The following is a 6,520-nucleotide window of genomic DNA, read 5'->3' as shown; positions in this document are numbered from 1 at the left end:
GCATGTACACCAGTGCTAGAATTATAGTAAATAAATTTAATGAATTTGAAGTATTGGTCAACACGTCAAAGGGGGATATTGTTGGGTTATCAGAGGCGTGGTATCGCATATTAGGAATGCAGAATTCGAATTTGGGGCATACAATGTGTACAGAAAGGATAAAAAGGGAGGAGGAGTTATGCTGTTAATTAAGAAAAACATAAAATCAAAAGAAGTGCATCCAGTTGATATAGATGAACAGTACACTGTTGAGTCAGTTTGGTGTGACATAAGCACTGCAAAAGCAAAAATAAGAGTAGGAGTGTGTTATAGGTCTAATGACTCGAATAAGTACAAGGAACAATTCTAGAGAGAAACAGACTGGGCTAGTAAATCAATGTCTTATAATGGGGGATTTTAACTTCCCAAATATTGACTGGGACTTATGGATTGGTCACTCGTACACTAGCAAGACTTTTGTGGATATTGGATGATTGTTTTCTGCAGCATTAGCATTAGTAGAGGCATATGAGGCAAGAAAGCAAGCTTATTCAGCATCAGCCAAAAAAAAAAAAAAAAAAACACACCACTCCCATTTCACCCCTCCGTTCGTTCGAAATACCTGTCCAGTTGAGCCTTAAATTTGTTTAGGCTATCAACTTCAACAAGTGACGGAAGTCGGTTCCACCCGCTGGCCAAAGGCAAATTTCCGCACATCTATCCGACATCCGTCCTTCCTCAATTTGAATTTATGCCCTCTGAGGTGATTATTTTGAGCAAGATGAAGAATCCCATTGGCATTGAGCATGCTCAAACCATTCAAAGCCTTATACAGTACACCTCTATCAGATCACCTCGCCGGTGCCTAGTCTCCAGACTGTAATTTGCAAAACTTAAGCCTTTCTTCGTAAGAGCAACCCTTTGTTCCATTCACTAATCTTGTTGCCCTTCTCTGTACCCGTTCCAGCAGCTCTACATCCTTGAAATGAGGCCTCCAGACCTGTATGCAGTATTCAAGATGTGGCCTAACCATTGCCTTATACAAGGGAATAATCACCTCCTTATCCCTGCTGGAAAAATTCCTGTATATCATTGACAAGACACCATGAGCTACTCTTGCAGCTCGTCTGCACTGGTCAGAGAACTTCATATCTGCCTGCACAATTACCCCCAGGTCCTTTTCATTCTCCACCACTGTCAGTGTAGTACCGCAGAGTTGATACGTTGCTCTGGGGTTACTGTTTCCCATATGTAGTACTGTACTTTACATTTGTCAATGTTACACTTCATTTGCCACCTCTCAGCCCATCTGTTCAACCTTTCCAGATCCTGTTGCAGCAGCATAGCGTCAGTAGTGTCCTTAACAACCCTGCCAACCTTTGTATCATCTGCAAACTTGGACATTAAACTTGATATCCCATCATCAATATCATTCATAAACACCGACAACAACAACGGACCCAACACTGAACCCTGAGGAACTCCACTAATAACATTAGTCCACGTTGAGCAGTGTCCATTGATTACCACTCTCTGTCTTCTGCCACTCAACCATCCCCTTATCCATAGCAGCAATTTGCCTCCAATGCCACACTGCTCCAATTTGTGCAGCAGTCTTCCATGTGCAACAGTATCAAAAGCCTTTCTAAGATCCAAATATATATCAAAGTTATTCCCTGCATCCAGTTCTTTTGTGACTACATCATAGTATCCAATCAAATTGGTCAGGCAAGACCTGCCCTTAACAAAACCATGCTGCGTCTGAGCTATAACTGAATTCTTGTCTAGATGATCCTGCAGTGCTTCTTTAACCAGTGCCTCCATTAATTTACCTGGAACAGAAGTTAAACTAACAGGTCTATAATTACTTGTGTCAGCCTTTGATCCTCCTTTGTGAATTGGGGTCACATTTGCACATTTCCAGTCTATGGGTACCAACCCTGAGTCCAAAGAAGCTCTCATAATTATGGCTAGGGGTTTGCTTACTTCCTTTGCTGCCTCCTTTAATATAACTGGATAGATCCCATCCACCCCAGGTGCCTTTTTTATGTTTATCCTCAACAATCTCTCCTCCACTTTCCTCTCAGTTATTACAAAATCATCCAGCTCACTGCCAATGTTTACTTTACCTACATCATTCTCCTTCCTGAATAACTCCTCATGCGTGAATGTAGATGCAAAATACTCGTTTAGATTGTTAGCCAATTGAGCAGGATCCTCAACTGTTGAACCATCAATATCCAGTGGACCAATCTGATTCATCCCTTTCCTTCTTGAGTTTAAATAGGTAAAGAACTCTTTTCTGTTTTTCTTTGCATCCTTTGCCAAGGATATTTCGTAGTCTGCCTTTGCCTGCCTAATCTCCTTTGTGACTTGGTTAGAGACCAACTTATATCTATCATAGGCTTCCATGTCACCCATTAATTTGTATGTATCCCATGCATTTTTCTTCTCTGCCACATGTCTCATTAGTTCATCTGACAACCATTTAGGCCTAAACCTTGAACAATATTTCTTTGTTGGTATGTAAAGCCTGGTAGCCTCCAACATTAGTTCCTTGAATGCTTCCCATTTTGAGTTTGCTGTTGGTAACATCATCAGTTGGTCCCACTGTATAGAATTTAAATACTATCTCAGACCATCATTGTCGCCTTTACGAAAACAAAAACCCTTCCCTTTACCTCTGATGGTAGTTACCTCCTTGAGTAAATCCCACTTCAACACACTGTGATCACTGCTTGTTTGTTTGTTTTGTTTTTATTGGCGCATTAATGATCACTGCCACCTAGTGGTTCATTTATCTGCAGATTCTTAATGCATGAAGAATCACTACTGATAATCAGATCAAGAGTATTGCTCCCTCTTGTTGCCTCACGAACATGCTGATGTAGAAAACAATCATCCAATAAATCCACAAAAGCCTTGCTAGTGTGCGAGTGACCAAACCACAAATTCCAGTCAATATCTGGCAAATTAAAATCCCCCATTATAAGACTCTCTGATTTACTGGCCCACTCTATTTCCCTGTACAATATCTTATTATACTCATCAGAGTCATTAGGCCTATAGCACACTCCTACTCTCAATTTTGATTTCCCTATGCTTATGTCACACCAAACTGACACGACACTGCCTTGTCCATCGATGTCGAATGGCTTCACTTCCTTGGACTTTGTGTTTCTTAACTAATAGCATAACCCCTCCTGTCCTGTCTATCCTTTCTGTACACATTGTATTCCCCAAATTCCAGTTCCGCATTCCTTATATCTGTGTGACACCACGTCTCTGATACCCCAACAATATCTGCCTTTGATGTTTTGAGCAATACCTCAAATTCATCAAATTTATTTACCAAACTCCTAGCATTGGTGTACACGCAGGTATACATGCACCTGTTTCTATTCTTAGCTACCCTAACACAACCAATGTGTTTACTTGTACCGCAATGACTCCCAGCAGTCTCTGAAATATCCTGCATCTTGTTTTTCAGGCTTCTGCTCATTTCAATAGAAGCAGTGCAAGAATCACTTCCACCTCTGCCAGTGGCTACTGTTAATCTATTAGTCCTTGTATCCCCCCCAACTAGCAGTTTTCCGACCCACCTAACACTGCCTCGACAGCATCAGCAAAAATTCTTGCACCCTTTCTATTTAAGTGTATCCCATACCTGTAGAAGCAATCTCTCCTGTTAACAAGTACAGTCCAGGCTGAAAAAAATTCTACCCCCTGAGCCTTGCACAATCCCTCCAGGGCCGAATTGATCGACAAGGCTCTCATCATATACGCCCTCCTATCATGTCTGGGCAGAATTGCAGACACTTTCAAATTCAACCCTAATTCACGGCTTTTTTTCAACAGTGACCTGTATTTGCTAAGTAATTCCGCTGGTCTCCTACTCTTAATATCATTAGTGCCAACGTGTACAACTATATCACCTTTTGTGCCCTTAAAAGATGATATCCGCTCTACAACGTCATCAACCTTTGCCCCTGGCAGACATACCCTGGTCCTATTCCACCTGCCGACCGGGCTAGCCAGGTGGGTAAAGTGCCTGCCTGGCACCCAAAGGTCGCGGGTTCGATTCCCGCCTCGGGCTTGGATCAAAGTACTGCAAAAACCTTGAGAGGTGCATTATGGCCACAGAAGCCTATGCGCCAACAACTACCAAAAAAAAAAAAAAAACCTATTCCACCTATCCTTTTTACAAAGCATGTTCCCCGTTTCCCTGACAATAGAGTCACCAACAACTACTAGTTCCTGTGGGACCAGCGCATTCTGCCTAGGGGGCTGCCTCTGTGTTGCCTGATGACCAAATGCAAGCTGTGGCGTTGATGTGGGCAGCTGAGAGCTTGATGGGCCCCTCAATTTATTTCCTTCGAGGGCATCCACTCGGTCCTTCAAGCTCTCATAAAGGCCCATAACAACGCTGAGTTGTCGCCTGATTTCCTTGCACTCCTTACATCGTGCACACACAAAGACATCCCCCCTTGGCAGTATCATGTCCCGTACCCGACTGCTCCGCAAACATCAAGCAAACAGTGCATTTTAAAAGACTGTGATTCAGAGGGCAAATGCCCCCCTGAGTTCTCCCCTGAACCACAGCACTCCCATTAGCTTGAGCCTTTTGCTTTGCTGCTCTGGTCTGAGTCATGATTCCGATTTATTCAATAAAATTTCAAAACAAAATTAATTCCTTAAGTTATATCCCAAAACAGTTATAACGCTATATTTATTTTTTCGGTATCTAGTGTTTTCTACGAGTTCCCTTTATACAACTTCCGTATCACGTGTACCACTATAGTTATGTATTAATTATTTGTTACGACCAAGTCGTTATATATATATATATAGTTAAAAGTACAATTTAATTGACAATAAAGTTTATCAAGATTAATAGATTTACTGATTAATTGATTGACAATATTATATTATGCACTATACTACACTAAGCTTATGCTATCGTGTAAAAATGGCGGGAATTCACGATCGGTACTTCTACGGACTCTAAGTATTGATTAGCTTCCAAATCTCGCTATCTCAATTTAGAATAAACTAAGGATCCTGACTAGGTCTATAATCTACTTATAGAAGATAATTTGATATAACAATTGGTTAATAAATCGACTAAATTTGGTTAAAAAAAAAAAAGACCTCTCGTTCAATTTGTAACACGTGGATTTGATACCGTTACCGATACCTACAAAATCCCTGTCTAAGTTAAACTTTAAACTAAGTATCGTAACTAGGAATATAAAGCTACTCCAGAAAATAAGTTAATATGACAATTTAAGCTAATAAATCAGAAAATAAATCAGGAAAAACATCTCTGTTCCAAGAGCGTCGATGAGCTTCGCCCGCACCGACTAACCTCGTACCCAGACACTCGAGAGGCAACCAGAGAAAGTAATACTCTTGATCTAGTTATCAGCAGTGATCATTCGTGTATTAAGAATTTGCAGATAAAGTAACCACTAAGTGGCAGTGATCACAGTGTACTGATGTGGGATTTAACATTTATAATTACCATCAGGGGTAAAGGGAAGAGTTTTTGTTTCCGTAAAGTGGACAACAGTGGTCTCAGAAAGTTTTTAAATTCTGTACAGAGGAACCAAATGATGACGTTACCAAAAGCAAATTCTACGTGAGAAGCATTCAACGAATTAATCGTGGAGGTTAATAGACTTTTCATTCCTATTAAGAAATATCATTAGCATTAATAGAGGCATATGATGGAAAAAGGCAAACTTATGCAGCATCAGCCAAAAAAAAAAAAAAAAAAAAAAAAAAACGGTCCCAGATCCCATTTCACCCCTCCGTTCGTTCCAAATACCTGTCCAGCCCAGCTTTAAATTTATTTAGGCTATCAACTTCCACAACGAAGGATGGAAGTCTGTTCCACAAACCAACCACCCTGGCTAAAGGCAAACTTCCACACATCTATCCTACATCTCTCTCCTCAATTTGAATTTATGCCCTCTCAGTTGATTATTCTGAGCAAGAGGAAGAATCCCTTCAGCATTGAGCATGCTCAAACCATTCAAGGCTTTATACACTTCAATCAGATCACCTCGCGGGTGCCTAGTCTCCAGACACTGTAATTTGCAAAATTTAAGCCTTTCTTCGTATGAGCCACCCTTTGTTCCATTCACTAACTTGTTACACTTCTCTGTACTCGTTCCAACAGCTCTACATCCTTCTTAAAATGAAGCCTCCAGACCTGTATACAGTACTCAAGGTGTGTACTCAACCATTGCCTTATACAAGGGGATAATCACCTCCTTATCACTGCTAGAAAAATTCCTGTATATCATTGACCTTCTTAAAATGAAGCCTCCAGACCTGTATACAGTACTCAACCAATGTCTTATACAAGGGGATAATCACCTCCTTATCACTGCTAGAAAAATTCCTGTGTGTCATTGACAAGACACCATGAGCTACTCTCGCAGACTGTCTGCACTGCTCAGAAAACTTCATATCTGCCTGCACAATTACCTCCAGGTCCTTTTCGTTCTCTACCGCTGTCAGCGTAGTACCAGAG

Source organism: Mastigoproctus giganteus, chromosome 13 (genome assembly GCF_048544385.1).
Source record: "Mastigoproctus giganteus isolate SK-2022 chromosome 13, ASM4854438v1, whole genome shotgun sequence".
NCBI lineage: Eukaryota > Metazoa > Arthropoda > Arachnida > Uropygi > Thelyphonidae > Mastigoproctus > Mastigoproctus giganteus.
Note: the sequence above shows the minus strand (reverse complement) of the source record.